General features: G+C 44.4%; 1 long non-coding RNA gene across 5 annotated transcripts; it reads right to left on the bottom strand.

Moving 5' to 3' along the window:
• Positions 1-1,061: 1,061 nt before the first annotated feature.
• Rap1al (RAS-related protein 1a like) lies at positions 1,062-17,385 on the bottom strand. 5 transcript variants are annotated; one of them, XR_015676739.1, is made up of 4 exons: positions 16,507-17,385; positions 14,756-14,850; positions 2,598-2,767; positions 1,062-1,439 (listed from the first exon to the last, which is right to left on the bottom strand). It is a non-coding gene; the product is annotated as an RAS-related protein 1a like (long non-coding RNA). The 5 variants fall into 5 exon arrangements; XR_015676740.1 differs by having other exon boundaries at positions 14,802-14,850; XR_015676738.1 differs by lacking the exon at positions 14,756-14,850.
• Positions 17,386-17,402: the final 17 nt, after the last annotated feature.

Genomic DNA, 17,402 nt, shown 5'->3' with positions numbered 1-17,402 from the left:
AGGTGAGGGCTTATGAAGGACACCATAGTGGTTTAGAAGAAAAGGAAACCGTTTCTTTACACATCTGGGCGGAATGAGTAATTTTGCAAGTCTCCTCTGCAAACAAAAGTGGAGCAGATGCAAGTTTCAGCTGCTAAGATATAAAGGCCACTGCCCTTGTCCTTATCCAGCTTCATGATGGGGAGCAGGTGACAGCTCAGTCTCTTTCCAGTGAGGTCCACACACTTACTTTTAGACAACATAAGAACCCACTTGAGCCAGACAGTGGTGGCACCTGACTTTAATCCCAGCACTCAGGAGGCAAAGGTAGGCAGATTTTTGAGTTCAAGTTCTGTTTGTTCTACAGAACAAATCCAGGACAGCCAAGGCTACACACAGAAATCTTGTCTGGGGAGGGGGTGTAGAGGAGGAGTAGAGGAGGAGGAGGTTGTGTGTGTGGGGGGGACTCACTTATTACCCGTACAGTGTTCAGCAGTGTGGATAAGTTACTTCTCTCTCCCCAGTGAGGCCTATGGTGATAGTGGGGTCTTCTGTGTCTAGTGCCTGTGCTTGTGGGCATTCAGGCACTGACAACTGTACCTCTTGGGAAAGAGATCTTAGCCCACAGTCACGCCTCACTCCCAAGGGTAGAGGATGCTAGAGACATGCTGAGAAGGAACTCGAGAGAATGATATGTGGTGAAAGACTCAAGAGTGATAGTCGGTAGACCTGTCTTCCCGTTAATGAGGCTCAGCATTGCAAAAGGTTTCTGTCACTCAAGGAATAAAAAATAAAAAAGAATAACTTTTTCCAAATATAGACACAGGCCTTACTATCTCTGTCTGATGTTCCCTGTCTATTAGACAGGAGCAGAAGGAACAGTGTATGGCTGTCCAGATTTGGAAGATCAGGCTTCCCCTTTACCATTTCCATCCTTCGTATCCTTGGTTAAGTTTCTTAACCTTTCTGTGCTTTCCCCCTGAACTTTCAACTGTAATAAATAACTATATCTTCCAGATAGGATCATTGCAGAGTTAAACGACCCATATAAATATAAAAAATAATGCCTGGCAGACAATAAACCCTTTATAAATTCATCTGTTTTATTCCTTGTATGAAAAGAGTAAGAGTGGAATGATTTAAGGCATTCTTAAATTTACTGACAAGTCATTAATAATTCCATTTTCAACAAACAAGTCTTAGCACATTCCCTTCACAGAATCATCCATCTTTTTAATACCAGGGGCAGTCCTTCACATTTTGCAATTAGATGCATTCATTCAAACCACCAGCTCTTTAGCCAGCCGGAATTTTTAAATGACCATTCATTTCCCCCTGACATCAGGGATGGCATGAGGCACAGTGAACATGGAGGCTGCACTCACACACAGTCTTCTTCCTGTGGACATACTGCAGGACCCAGTTCTTCTTCATTCAGAGCAGGCACTTCAGCAAGGCAACTGGAAAGAAAGTGGACTTTGCAGCCAGGAAGCCTTGGGTTTTAGAGTTTGACCTCATCATTTCCTAACTACAAGAGCCCAATGGCGTTCTCTTTTAAAATGGGGATAACAACACAGACACAGTATGCCTCTGTATCCCAGTGTTCAGTGCAGTTATCTAGATAACATATAACGGTTTAAACAAGTAGAGTTAGCACTAGGTAAATGTCAGTTGCCGATTCCTCCTCCCCGATACCATGCTGATACGCCAAGTTAGAATGTGCTGGGGGAGAGGCACTCATTCTTAGTTTGTTTTCCTCCTTTTCTGGGGCAAGAGATCATAATAAAAATGGTGGAGAAACAAGGAACCTACAGGCCTCACCTTTATATCTAGCAAATATTCACTCTTCTATTTCAGGAAATCCTAGAACAGCTGCCTTGGAATTATTTTGCTACCTTGTCAACCTGTAATGTTCTCTCATTCTCTCTCTGCCTCTGTGTCTCTCTGTGTCTCTGTGTCTCTGTGTCTCTGTCTGTGTCTGTCTGTCTGTCTGTCTGTCTGTCTGTCTCTGTCTTTCTTCCTCTCCCTCTTCCTCTCTCACCCTGGAAGATGAGAACAAAGTTTCAAGAAGATCTACTCCAACACACCCTCTTCCAAAGTTGAAAGGGAGATTTCAATATGTATGGGGCAGGACACGTGAGTTGGGTCATGGCATGGTAATGCCCTTTATTAAGGGAGATTGTAGTGCAAGGTGCTGCCAGGTCTCTATCAAAGTTACGAGAATAAAGATAAGGTTCCAATCCAATTACCATTCATTCCTCAATTCTCAGAGTCTTCTCCTTCCTGTACTAGATTGCTGTTCAAGTACCCAACCATCTGCTTCGCTGAGGCTGCATCCTACCTCCCCACTGAGGCCCTGCTCGTTACACCAGAGAGTTTCCCCAAGATGGAGGATGGCTGAGGACAGGGGCCCCCTAGCGCAGAGTCTGGGCTGCTGACACAACACGCGTGCTGACACTGGGAAGTGCCACTGGTCAACCGAAAGCCACTTCCCCCAGATGACAGCTAGGCTAGTGTTGGTTCAGACCCTGAAGCCTGCCCAGTCTCACATGTCCTCCTCAGCCTTGGCTTCCCAGCATGTGGGAAGTGGAATGCAACAAAGGGAAATGGTGACCTACTGGCCAGCCAGCTGTCATCACGCTTGAGTGATGTCACCAACTTCACAATGTCGTCCACCTTCTAAACTTCCATCTTCGTCCAGGTAGAAGCATTAGAGTGATTAATTATATTACCTTCTCCTTTATAAAATAGATTCACTTGTCCTCCCCCAAATTTGAGACATGGGCACCTGCATTGGAACACAAACAATTGAAATGTTCAGGTTGGCGATTTAACAATCACAGTGTACAATGCCAAATACGGAGGCACTATCTAGTTGTTTCCTTGTTTGTTTTAAACAAAAGAAGCAGAACAACATGATCATGTATAGAATCCTATGAACTTGAACCCTGGAACTTGCCTTTGCCTCCAGCTCATGTTCATGTGAGCTTCACTTCAGACTCGGTTACAGTGAACATAACACAGGCACCTGTTTGCTCTGGGCCCCATTCCTTATCTCTCTGATGAGACTTGAAAGCACAAAAGGAATACTTAGCAAGAATCACTCACACTGTACTATCCCTAAAGCCCCTGGAATGGGCTCAGGCCTCTCGGAAGTGAAGAGGTTTGAAAACGAGGAAGTGGGTATAGCAGGAGGGGCCTGGGGCCACTTGGTGACTACCCACCCACATCTATGCAGCCATGAAGGCAGCCCAGGATGTGTGCAGCACTCTGCAAGAAAGCTGCCCTACCTGTGACTATCAGGAGGGCTGACAGCCAAGCCTCAGGGCAGATCCTTAGTGCTGTCAGTCTCCTCACTGGCTTTGAAGTCTGGCAACTGTTCCTGGTCAGCCCAAAGCCTCTGCCTTGTTCACACCTTGTCACTGCTCAACCCTCCCCCATCCCCCACTTGCTGCCATCCTTCTGTCTAAATTCTTATGGGGTGGCCATCATTAAGCTCTGCTTACATTGGAAGTTAATTTTCTTAGAATGTCCTGAGTCCAGATTACAGCCTTAGAAACAAACCCCAAACACTATCATCATCCAAACAAACCATGCAACACAAATGAGTTTGAATCTCTTGACATGTGGGGCTTGGAATTTTTGACAATGCTTGATCCATTTCACAACAACTGCAGCCTTCCTTGGTAGCCATTCTCCTTATTCTTCTAACTATGGACAGCTATGCCACCAAGTATTTAGAGGCAACTTCTCCACTTTATTAATTTATTTTCATGACTTAAGGCAGTTTCAGCCTAGGTGAGGTGGTGCACCCCCTTACCCCCACCAGAGTTAGAGAATCAGAAGCAGGAAGATTAGGAGTTTATCCCACATTTAAGACCAAATCTGGGCTTCAGAAGACCCTATCTCAAAAAAACCAAACAGGGGCAAGAAGCCGTCTTAGGCTGTCATTTAAAGCGACATTCAAGGTATTTCAAAGGCATCTGGGCCTGTTGACTCTTTGGGGACCCTCAGGATGGCCTTCATCTCCATTTTGGTGGCTCCACTCTACCCCTCTGGCTTCTCTACTGCCTGACTGCTCTCAGGTCAGGTGGGTGGTGCGGATCTGCCGCCCAAAGTTCCCGTCAGCCCCATAACTCCTCTCTGACTCACATGAAAGAGCACGGAAATGGGCCACACAGTGATTACCTATCACAGAGGTGATGAAGTTAGCAGGGTACAGGGTTTGTCCAAATGGTCCTAATTGCTAGAAGCCAAGAAAGTGAGGTCCAAGCCCAGCTCATTCCGAGAGAACACAGTCTCCCAAGGACGGTGGCTTTTCTCAGTTTCATGTTTTGCCAATCGTATGAATGAGTTAAAAATCCCCAAAGCCAATTTACCTCACAGACTGCTACATGGAAATGCAAAACAAACCTCATGTCTGTCTCAGACAGGAAGCTCTATGATTCTGGTGATTAAACTCCAAGCCCTAGTTTGTGCCAGACGTGCAGTCTACCACTGACCTACATCCCCAGCCCTCTTACGTAGGTTTATTGTGTGAAGAAAGAAGGATCCAGAGTAGTTCTTAAAATGGCCAGAGATATAAACACATTGAAGGCCAACATCTTGGCCTATAAATGAGTTAGATTGTACTTTTTAAGGTGAAGTCGATGTATCTTGGCCCAGCTTCTGCATGTTCTGAATCTGTTTGTTTAGGCAGCCCAGCTGGGGCAGCAGAATCCAGATACAAGAGCTTTGGTTAGTGAGAGAGGGAATCAAAAATAATCGACATCACCTTCCCATTATCTTAAAAATTAGAAACTCAAATGAAAGGCTTCTAAAGTGAGCTGAGCAGCGGGAGGGCACATCTGATGGATGCTACCCTCTGTGAAGATGTCACTGTCACCACTGAAGAGGTCACCACGGGCAAGCTGAGTGCTTAGTGCCCAAGCATTTGCCCTGGAAGCAGCCATGACTGATGCTACACTGCAGAGCTTGGTGAAAAGGCAGGGGAGCCACTCAGGTAGCAGGCTGCCATGAAAGGAGACCCTGTATCTTTGTTTTTAGCCAAGATTCTTTGCTAATTATTCTTCAATTTTTTTTACTAGATTTAATTTCTATGGCTTTAGGTTATTTTTTGTTTCATGTTTTAAAAAAGATTTATTTATTTTTATTTATAGGAGTGTTTAACTGTCTTCAGACACACCAGAAGAGGGCATCAGATCCCATTACAGATGGTTATGAGCCACCATGTGTTTGCTGGGACTTGAACTCAAGACCTCTGGAAAAGCAGTCAGTGGTCCTAACTGCTGAGCCATCTCTCCAGCCCTCGTTTGTCTGTTTGTTTGTTTTTTAAAGATTTGTTTTATGTGTAGCCCAGGCTGGCCTGGAATTCACTTTGTAGGCAAGGATGACCTTGAATTTCTGGTTCCCCGGAATTACCGGTGCATGCCACCATATTGGTTTATGCACTGTTGGGAATTTAAACCAAGGGCTTTCTGCATCCTAGGCAAGCACTCTAGCAGCTAAACTACATTCCCAGGCCCACACTCAGACTCTTTTAAGTGTGGTGCTGTCTGAAGACAGGACCAGGACTTCCCCAGTCAGGCATCGTTGGCCTATGCCTGGAATGCCAGCACTGAGCCAGCTTGGCTGTAGTGAAAACTGTCTCAAAACCAAAACACAGCACAACAACCAACCAAGAATAAACCTCCCTCTGCCTCTCTGACAAGGCTGAACTCTTGTCACATTCCAAGCTGAGGAACCTTTTAAAATGCTTATTTTCCCCTGGCAATAAGCAGCAATGAAACACTTTACTCACAGACCTGGGCAATGGCTTCTATCAGAGAATTACATCTTCCCAACTGCTTTGCAGTGCATCTTGCCCCTGCACAGCCTGGTTGCACCACCCCAACTCCAGGTCCATGCAAAGAATGTGCCTCCTAGCATGCATACAGTCTTCAGGGCCAGCCATGCTTTGTCCTTGACACTCTTCCAGGGCACAGGGGAGATTATCAGGTGACAACATTGTGTTGTTATTATTACCCTGATGTGTTAAAACTCTATGTGGTGTGATGAATAAAGACCAGGCCCCGTTTTCGGGTTCCCGACTGCCAATAGTTTTATTGTAACAGCTCAGGCAGATTGGAGGAAGCTGTGAAACTCTGGGAAAGGACGACTACTCCTGGTGTCACTTACAATAACTGATATTTGCCTGAGCCAGCTCTTCAGTACACCTTAAACGCAAGAGGATTACAGAACTGAAGCTTTACAAGAACAGGGAGAATCCCTTTGAATTCATTTGCCTATCAATGCCTCACTGAGGCGCTGACCTCCCACACCATGCTGGCTTACAAACTTTCTGAACCTGAGCTGACAGTAAGATCAGTAAGGGGTTCTGGAAATCATTAAAGTCAGCAAATGAGCATTAGTGAGATAGTCACACAGGCTGAAATTGTGCTAATCTGTCTGTTTTGGCAATTACAGCTCTCGGGGTGAAAGGAGGAATCTGAGAAGCCCTGCAACCCGAGGGAGGACATGATCTGTTTCAGATGTCTGTGAGAGACATGCACACCCTTGCTTTTCCCCTGCACACCACACCCCAAGGATGCAGGAAGCAAGGGAAGGATTTGGGACACGCCCCATCTCTGCTTCTGACTATATTCAAACAACCAGAGTTTTAATTGCATCCTAGGTGTACCTGGACCATTATTATTATCATTAACACACCACCACCACCACCACCACCACCACCACCACCACCACCACCACCACCACCACCACCACCACCACCACCACCACCACCACGAAAACATCTTTCTCTTTGATAGTAAATTCAAATTCTAGTCTCTACTTGAGAATACATCTTTTATTCTTTTTTATTTTACTCAATTACTAATCACAGGCTGAGGAGATAGCACAGTGGGTAAAATGTCTGGGGCACAAAAGCAAGAACCTGTGTGATTCCCCAGAAGCTATGTAAAGCTGAGCTTTCATTCAAACCCGTGTGGCAGCACACGTCTGTAATCTCAGCGCTGAGAGATGGAGATAGGAAAATCCCCAGAAGCTTGTGCACCGCTAGTCTGGCATAGGCGATACAAACAACAAAGAGACTCTGTCTCAAACAGTTCAGACATTGAGGACTGACACCTGAGGTTAACCTCTGCATGCTCTAGCATGCGTGCACACATGGGCACACAAACGCACATGCACACACACATACGATTTCTTTTGAAAGATAGTTACTCAATATTTCCTAACCTTCTAGTCATCGAGCCTTTTTTTATTTCCTTTTCTTCCGTCTTTCTCCTGATCCCCAGGTCCCTTTCCTTCTTGGGGGCTGGCATGATGCTCTATGCAACATAGCATTCCCACGTCATACATGCACAGCTGATACACAATAAACAGACTTCAACTTTCAAAATTGCCTTCCAGTTCATTCCGCAGCCACCGTCTCTGTTCCCCTGGCTCTCCATCATCCTTGCACAGCCCAGAAATTCCAAGCAATGACTTCCCAGCTTAACATGACCAGCCACCTTGGCAAACCCCTCATGCTCTCCCTTCCTAGAAAATAACATACTCTGTTGTGTGAGCCTCATTTGCTAGCAGCAAACACAAACACAGGGCTCTTCGTTTCTTGGGTTTAAGTATTCTCATAAATTCTGTATTTTCCCTATTTCTTTTCCTAGTATATCTTACAAGTAATCAATAGGAACTATGAAAAATTCCTGAGGTCACAATTTCTGAATCTGGTTTGAATTTGTTTTTTTTTTCCCCTCAAAATTAACACTATGAGTTTACTGGCAGTGTGTTTTCCACTTTTCAGATCCTATTTTGCAAGTCTGGTGTCTTGTTTAAAAAGTGATAAAAAAGAAATGGACAATTTTTCACTTTTTCTGATCTTAACTCTAGTCTACTACCTCCCCCAACTACTGCCCCAACACACATAAGTGTTTATATACCAGAGAGAATGAGAGAGAGAGAGAGAGAGAGAGCACTGATGATGAAGAATATGAAGTCCTTCCCTGCATTCCCCTTAGGTTGTATCATTGTTTAGAAGTTACTGGTTCTCATCCAGAATCAGACATGAACAGAGTAGAAAGTTTCAACTTAGCCATATAAAGTAGTAAGCCTCAGGCTTGACTTGTGTGTATGTGTGCGTGCGAGTGTGCATGTGTGTGCGCTTGCATGTGAGTGTGCATGTGTGTGTATGTGTGTGTGTATCTATTCCCGTATGTACACAATTACATGTGTACACTGGAGTTCATGTAGATGTCAGAAGTCAACCTTGGGTGTTACTCCTTAAGAACCATCTACCTTGTTTTCTTGAAATAGGGTTTCATACTGGGACCTGGAGCTCCTTGATTAGACCAGGCTGACTAGCTCCAGGAAGATACCTGTCTCCATATCCCCAGCCCTTAGGTTACCAGTATAGGCCACTGAGACAAGCTTTCTACATACATGCTGTGGATCAAACTGAGTCTCATGTTTGCACAGTAAGCATGTCACTCACTGAGCCATCTCCTAAACTCCTCAAATGTTCCTTTAAAGCTGGTCTGACATATGATCATCTTTTCAATGAATCAATGGGTTGATTAAGCATTTATTGAGTGCTTATTCTAAAGCCAATACTATAGTGTCTGACTCTCCACCTCATTTGAGGCAAGCTATTATTCTTACATACCTGGGAACAGATACGCAGAAGCATACAAGTGACTTACCCTGAGTGAGAAAAATAGACTTTTAGAGCCTAAACCTATTGCTATTTCTATTGAACTAGTGTGTGTGTGTGTGTGTGTGTGTGTGTGTGTGTGTGTGTGTGTTAATAGAATTCTATATGCAAGAATTGGAAGGTTCTATTCAAGTTGGTACTTCTTAATGATTTGAAGAGCACAAATCCCACTGCAATAAATCTCACCCAAGAGCTGTCTCTGGTATCTCCCTGTATTTTAACCTACCTTCCTTCCTTCCTTCCTTCCTTCCTTCCTTCCTTCCTTCCTTCCTTCCTTCCTTCCTCCCTCCCTCCCTCCTTCCCTCCCTCCCTCACTTAACTTACTTTCTCTCTTTCTTTCTGTTCTAGGGATGAAATCTAAGGTCTTCATGAGCAAGCACTATCCTCCTGAGCTATGTTCCGAGCCCTCTGGCTTCAGACTTTCATCTAGTAAACACTTAGGGAATATTTTGCAAATATTTAACCCAATCTCTCACTGAAAACTTGAAGCTTAGAACACCTTTAAGACTGAGTTCAGTCACTAACTATCCTGGTGCTATCAGATAGTGGTTGTCTGCTCCTTCTGGATATTGAGAGTGAACTTAAAAAAATCATCTTGTTCAGTTGAAAATGTCATGTAAAAATTACAAGGGGGAAAAAGCCCCCTCATTCAGATCTCTTAAAAGGTATGCTGAGTACTAAGTTTTAAAAGGTAGTTCAATTACCAAAAATTTACATTTTCTATAAAAGAAGCTGCTCTCATTGGCATTTATATGTATCTGTTCCCGTTCTAATGTGGTTACTATTTAATCTTATTAACAATCTTGTAAGATAATTTTATCCACAATTTATACATCCTGAAGCTCAGAAAGCTTAAGTAACTTGTTCAAGGTCACACAGCTAATCCTAGAATTTGAACTCATAGTCCAGATGCTACATGGTTAACCACTCTTCAGATTGCCAGACAAAATACCCAGTTACAACTGAATTTCAGATTCTAAGAAAATCTTAAATAGTGCATGGAACATATTTGTATTAAAATGTATTCATTTCCTAGAAAGGCAAATTGAACCAGGCATCTTATACTTTTCATTATTAATCTAGCAAGCTTACTCACAGGCTTCTGCCTACAGCAAGTCCCTCCCATTGGACTATTTGTAGTTTAAATGTGCTTGAATTTTGCTACGGAATAAATAATGCTAGGTACCTCTCTGATGCTGGGCAAACGCTTTTGGATTCCCTTTCCCTCCACTTATGTGGGGATGGGTTGGCCTGGTAACTGTCTGTTCCCTGATAGTGCAAGCTTGTCTCTCCCGATAAGAAAGGCTTTGCTTCCTCCTGACACAGTCTGCTCCCCTCCCTACACTGGACTATCTCTGCAGAGGCCAGCTGTATCCTGCCTGCTGGGGCTCATCGATATCTAACCTGCTTGTGGCAGGAGTCCTTTTAGGGGCTCAGGTAGCTGCTCCTGCCAGGTAACCAGGCTCACTGGATGAGAGACAAAGAACAGGATAGACTGGAGCTCAGCAGGAAAGGGGTCATGTATATAAAAATCTGTTGTACAAAACATATCAATAGGCAAAACATATGCCACCGAATAAGCAACGTGTATGTTTCAGGGCTGGGGATTGAACACAACAAGTTTTGTACAACCACTGAGCTATATTATACCACAGTTCAACAAACATCTCTGGCTTGTCTATGCATACCTGTCATTCAACACACGTTGTGTACCTGCCTGCCTGCCTTCTGACATCACCCAGATAATGCAGCTGGAGAAACAGAGACCGTGATTATTTATTTGGAACTATGTCACGTAAGCGTGTACTTGACAAAGCTTCTGACTGTTGGGATAATGGCTTTATTTTATGTTGCATTATTCTGAGACAGAGTTTCATGCGGCGTGGACTGAGTGCAGACTCGCATGTAGCAATGCATGATCTAGAACTGCTTCTTCTCTTGTCTAATCTCAGTACTGAGATTAAAGGTGTGCGTCACCACACGCAGCTTCAGAACCTGCTCTTGACAGCCACCTAGAAGCCAAAGGCGTCGCCCTCCGACATCACACACGCAATATATTGAAAACAAACAAGCACAGAGGGCTGCAGAAGCAACTGACCTTTATTATCTTTGAATAACGTAGATACGAAGTCTGTACATCTCAACTCACACTTTGGTCTGGTTAGTTTTAGTGTGTGGGGTTTTTTTTTTCTTACAAGTTTTTATTTTTTAACATTAAAGCTTATGGGAAATGTAGTGTAGATAACTGAGAAGACTCTGTCTATACACAAGCATGGGTAGTTATAGAATTACCTCAATTGTAAGGATTTTAAAATCTTTTTTTTTCAAATGAATTTTTACGACATCCAAGTCACATAGCAATGGTAATGTATATTAGGACATAAGAACAGCATTTTGCCATTGTTTGTAATTTTCTGTGATCAGCCCTTCATATATTTCTTTCAGTTTTTTAAGTTGAACGTGATGACACGCACCTTTAGTCCCAGCACTCAGGTGTCTGAGGCCAGCCTGGCCTGTAGCAAGTTCTAGGACAGCCAGGATTGCATGTTAGAGAGACACTGTCTCAAAAAAATTGTAGTTTTTTGGTTTTTTTTTTTTTAATCAGAAGAGTGCTTTGCATATCTCAGTTTTTACGGAAGCCCTGATGTTTTGTACTTTCCTTGTACGTGTTATAGGTAAGAAACTGAGGTTTTGTGAGGTTAAGCAATGTGCCCAAGGCCACGCAGCTGCTAACTGACAGACACCGCACTGCCCTGGAACCTGCGTCAATTCACTCCAGGAACCACACACTTAATTACTGCTCAACGGTGCGTCTACAGCATAAGGTCGGTAGCTGCAGCGTCTGCGGTGAAGAAGCAGGTTTTAAACTCCAGTCTGCTGCTGACTTTTACTTCAAAGGCGTGAACCAATCTCCAGGGGGAGGAGCAGATGGGTGGCAAATGGCCTGGGTGGCATTAAATTCGATGCTTCGACGAGTACACAGCACACGCCACGTGTGACTCGCCACATGAGCTGGACAACACCTGCACTGCCTTGTGCCTAGGTTCAACCACAGAAGCCCACAGATGACTCGTCTGACTCTCACAGCAGTGCCACAGCTGGGAAAGAGTCTTACTCGTTCTTTCACACAACAGTGAATCAAGGTTCACTAGTAATAAACAGCTTGTGGATGAGCAACGATCAATAGAGCACACTTTAGGTACACTAGTAAGGGTAGGATTATTATTGTATACACTGTCGAAATGGACTCATGACCAGTGAACTGGCTGCCTTAGAGTCTCCTCCTTTTTTTTCCACATGTATTTACGATCTTCCATATGTATATATGATCTTGAATTTTTTAAATTAGATTATTTTATTCTATATGTATGAGGGTTTTGCCTGCATACCACTTGATCCCTAGTGGCCATGGAGAACAGAGGACAATGTCAGATCCCTTGGAGCTGGAGTTACAGATGGTCAGGAACTGCCATTTGGGGGCTGAGAATCAAACCCAGATTCTCTCCACAGCAGCGAGTGCTATAAAACTGGAGGAGGTAACCCTCACACTCCTTGAATGAAAATACAGATGAAGAAAATAGATCAAGCTGCCGCCATTGAGAAACTTAGATTTTTAGTCAACCAAGGTTTTGATGGCTTTGCTAAGAACTAATTCTGCATATTTTGGCAATTCATTCCATCCCTCTAAACAAATTTTCCCCTCTGCAAAATGAACCTACTACTATCTATTTAATATTGTTATTGATAGGATTAAATTAGTTATAAACTACTGATGCCAGGTCATAATTTTTTAGCGCAGGGACCATATCTTTGTATTCCTGGCAATGAGCATCAGTACCCAGCAAGCAGCATGCCCCAGTTTAGGTGTGGTGAATGAATGTGTATAAGGTCCTATATGTGTAAACAACATTCTGCATATAAAATATTAACCTGGGGATGGGGGTAGATCAGGGGTATAGTAACTTCCCCACTATATGCCTAGCCATTAGTTTGATTAAGCCCAGAACTTAGTAAAGTAATATTACTACTTTTCAGTAGTTTAAACTCCAACACAGTACCAGAAAGAGTTGATGAGATACTGTTGAACATATGCAATAATACTCTTGGGTTATGTGTTTCTGAGAGTTCAAGCTACAAAAATACATCTTGTAAACACTCAAAAGATGAAAGTTTCTTTCTATTGATCTGTAGCACAGTCTCGATGTTTCTAAAAGGCCCTTTCCATAAATTGGCCCTGGGCATAGCTTTGCTTGTCCTGCCAAGTCTCAGCATAATCACGCTCTCTGGGATTCCAAACTCTAAGTGCGCTGTGAACGTATGCTAGGTTTCTGAGGCGTTTGCAAGACCTTCTCGGCCAGCGATAATATGAAGAGAAATAATTTCACAGTGCCAAATTCTACAAGGCGCAAGGCTCGCACTGCCGTGAGCACTACTTCACTGAGAGGTGTGGTACTTAGTAGTAAGGAAAAAAAAAAAAAGAAAAGAAAAGGAAAGGAAAATGTAAAAATACATCCCAAGACATCTACATAGGCCATAGGTGACATACAAACAGACAATGTGGGGCGTCTAAGGAAAGAGAAGTTCTCTGGGTAGGAGCTGCAGTAGGAGACAGACTTGGAGCTGGGATGAGGGATGAAGGCACCTGTAGCCAGCAGAGAAGAAGAGTTAGGAGGAAGTGTAGCAAACAGTTCACAGCGCATGAGTAGTAAGGTGTTGGGGGTCAGGTGGGACTGGAGATACGTCACCAGCCAGGTATTAGGCTGAGCAGTTCATGCTTAACTCGCTCTTGAGCCAATGAAGGTCTAAAAGGGGATGGAGGTCACTATTGCTTAGAGGGTATTTCTGCAAGAACACAAGGCAGACTGACAGGAAAACAACTGAGCAGGAGACCAAGAGGAAAATTGGTATAGCAAGAGTCTAGACTAGAGGTGGTCAATAACCAATCAAGGGTGAGGGTGACAGAGCTAGAGAGAGCTGGCAGACAGGAGAGCTACAGGATAGGAAGTATCTATTCCTGGGCTGAGCTGTATAGAAGCCTCTAGCCATATGCAGCTATCTAAATATAAACCTAATTAAATTTAAATCAGATTTAAAATACAGCCCCTCAGTACATGGTCACATTTTACGTATTTAAGAGCCACCTGTGGATTGTGCAGATAGAGAACCTTGAAGTTCTTGGGGAGTGAAGACCCAAGCCTTAGGAGTAATCCTGGACAGTGAGGCAGGTGGTCTGCCTTAAGTTTGGGGCTAGCCTGGACTTCACAATGACCACCAAGCCTGCCAGAGCTATAAAACAAGACCTTGTTTCAGAACAAAACAAAACAGCCAATAATAAGTCAAAATAGACAGAAGAGTTATTTCATTTCAGCAGACTAGTCTATTGGACGGTACAGATTGCTTCGAGGGCAGCTGGCATAGAGATAGGGACAGGGGACTAAACGACACCAAGGCTTGGCAGGTTGGTGACTGAGAAAGGTGATGGTGAGTGTTGCAGATGGGAAGACAGAACGACCTAACAGATACTTCGCATCTATCAAACTCTAGGGACACAAGCACCTCCATGAATGATTACAAGCACATAGTGTAAGGACGGCAAAATGTCCAAGGGGTCTTCCAAAGCCTGGTAAGGAACGCAGTGTCCAGGGGGTGTCCCAAAGCTTTGCCCAGGGGCCCCAGTGTTACATAACTGACTTATTCCTTCCTGTGCTCACTTTCTTCCCAGACTGTGGCGCTCCAGATGGTCTGAGTGCGAGGTCTACTCCTCGGCCCTATGGCATCACTGGCTTACACACACTGTGACAAGGCTGGAGCCCCTAGTAGGGCTGTGTGCTCTTTCTGTAGCTCTTCTGGGCCAGTCTGAACCCTCGTATCTTCACAGATGCTGCACATTTCCTCTCCCCTGATAGCCTCACTTGCGTCTGCTTGATCCTTGGAAAGTCCCCTCGCCCTCACTCATTTGATTGCTTCCTCTGAAAATATTCCTTCCCACGGTGCCACTGCTTTTTAGTTGGACTCTTTTGTTTCACAAGTCAAGTTCCGGAGTCTATCAGCCACTCCCTTACCTACCTCTCTCACCCTTCTCGCATTGACTCTCATCAGCAACGGACCGTACCTTGCGGAGTGATCTCAGGGTAGATATATGACCACCATGTTAAGAGAGGCTAAAAGAAAGCACACAGGTCAGATCTGATCTCATCCATCCATCCGCAGGCAACACTTACAGCACTTAGTATAAACTGGAAAAAAAATATACACAAGGAATGGGAAGGGCATGGATGCAAGGGCGCGTGGGTGCGTGCATGTGTGTGTGGTGCGGGTGTGAGTGTGTGTGAAGATGGGGGCATGGAAAACTGACAAAAGGTGCCACTCCAAGGGAGAACAGTAGAAAAGTGCCCTTTCCACAAGGTCAAACTCAGCCCACTAGACTTGAGCTCTCACTCGTCTCCTCTGCTCCGCACCTCAAACACACGCCTATGCGCTCTTGTGTCTGTGCCTTTGCTACAAACCAGTCTGTGATTACTGTCCTTGTTCCTATTCAAGACCAACTGCTTCAGCACCAGGCTAGGACTCACTGCTTCTTACTTCCTATAGTTTCTCTAGGTGTCTCCTCTGGTCTCTGCTTGGTAACTTTATTTTTCACTCTAATGCCACAAGGAAGTAACTTGGCTTTAAACACTGTTCCTGGATCCCCACAGCCTTCCCACTACTACTACTACTAGGCTCAGGCAACTCCTTACCTCTCCTCCTCACTCTCTCTCATTCTTACCCTCTAACCAGACCTTTCCCCATATGGTAACACGGAAAGGGTTTTCATTAAGCTCCTCAGCAGTCTTCATCAGGCCAAAATTAGTGGTTAAATTCCCAACTCTGGACTGGGGGTGCAGCTCAGTGGCAGAGTTTGTCTAGCATGAACCAACCAGTGTGACGGGGATGGGGACTGTGAGGCGGGGGTGAGGCAGAGATTGAAACTCAACTGTCTTAGCTATTTCAGCAGTAGGCAAGGGGACTGTCACTGACTTTCCTAAAACAACTCCCTAACTACTTCCTTCCTTCCTGGACGTTCCTCTAACCTGACTGCCAACTCTGCTTATCTTTAACCTCTACTTCTCTTGGTCCTCTCTTCCAGCTACTCCCCATCCCGAGGGTCAAATCATCTAATCCTGATGGATCTCAAATTTATATCTCCAGATTCATACCTCGCATTGTTTATTCAATATCTCTATTTGGATGATAAACAGGAAAAATAGAAGTTTTGTTTTGAAAAAAACTTATTTTTTTTTCTTTTTTTTTTTCGGAGCTGGGGACCGAACCCAGGGCCTTGCACTTGCTAGGCAAGCGCTCTACCACTGAGCTAAATCCCCAACGTATTTTTATTCTACGTATATGAGTGTTTTGCACACACACACACACACACACACACACACACACACACACACACGTCTGTGTAACATGAGCATGTGGTACTCATGGAGGCCAGAAGAGAGCCTCAGCTCCCCTGGAATTAGAGCTGCAGCCTGTTGTTAGCTGCTGTGTAGGTGCAGGGAACCCAGCCAGGGTATTCTGCAAGAGAAGCAAATACTCATCGCTGCTGAGCTTTCTCCAGCCCCGCCAAAATTGAACTCTCCATTTCTTCGCTCCCAGCTTTGCTCTTACCCCATCTTCTCTCTCATTACGTGATATCAGCCAGCAGGTCCCCAATCTAAGAATCATTCCTAATTGTTTTGCTCTACCCTCTGCCTTCTCAAGTTCGAACCTATTAAAAGAGATGTAATAAAACTGAAAAAAACAAAATCGAAAATAAAATAACCACTTCTTACCTGGCATGCCGCTGTCACTCTTGGCCAATTGGACATGAGCAGCCACCTACTAGACTTCCTCTGTGGACATTCATGCTTCTGTTGGGTATTTTACACACACAGCAAGACTCACTCCAGCTCCGGATGAGCCTGAAACCCATTGTGCAGTCCTGGCTAACCTCAAACTTGTGGAAACTCATTGTGTAGTCCGGGCTAGCCTCAAACTTGTGACGATTCTCCTGTTCTTATTTTCAAAATGCTGGGATTACAGGAGTAAGAGAGCACACCCTAAGTAATATTAACCTTTAAAAAAAATGGACTAGATATAGTTATTTGTGGGCCCACCCTCTCCTCAGGGCTTCCTGTTGCCATTACAATGGCCTACAGGCTCCACAGGGTCGGGCCATTTGTCCAGATCTCGGCGCCTCACTACTCTGCTCTTTGGCCATAGACTCTGCTCATCCATCCTTTCTCTTGCCTTTTGCCATTCGTGAAATATGGCAGACACATCCCACCTCTGTGTTTGAGGCTGATATTCTCTCAGCCCAGGAGTATTCCTCTCATCCAGCCTCTGTTGTCTAGGCTTGTTTCTTCAGAGCATGAACAAAGGCGTGCAAAGACCTCCCTGGTGACCTGTGAATTTTTTTTTTTTTACTTGTTAATGTTCATGTTCCCTCTCTTAGGTCACGAGGATGAAAACTCTAGAAAGTGACTTTTCCTATATATGCCTAGAACAGCATGGAGCACCTATTAGGCACTCAACTAGTAACTGTCCCAGGATTGCATCCCTTCAAAATTCTTTCTTAATTTTTTTTTTTGTCCTTTTTCATCTCAATGTTGGCCTTAATCACTTTTTCAAAGGCAAGGCCCCAGTTCCTGTCTGCACACACTATTCCTCCTGACTCTTTGAAGTGCGG

Source organism: Rattus norvegicus, chromosome 2, assembly GCF_021556685.1.
Source record: "Rattus norvegicus strain SHRSP/BbbUtx chromosome 2, alternate assembly SHRSP_T2T, whole genome shotgun sequence".
In the NCBI taxonomy this organism is placed as follows: domain Eukaryota; kingdom Metazoa; phylum Chordata; class Mammalia; order Rodentia; family Muridae; genus Rattus; species Rattus norvegicus.
This window is presented reverse-complemented; position numbering and strand designations above follow the sequence as displayed.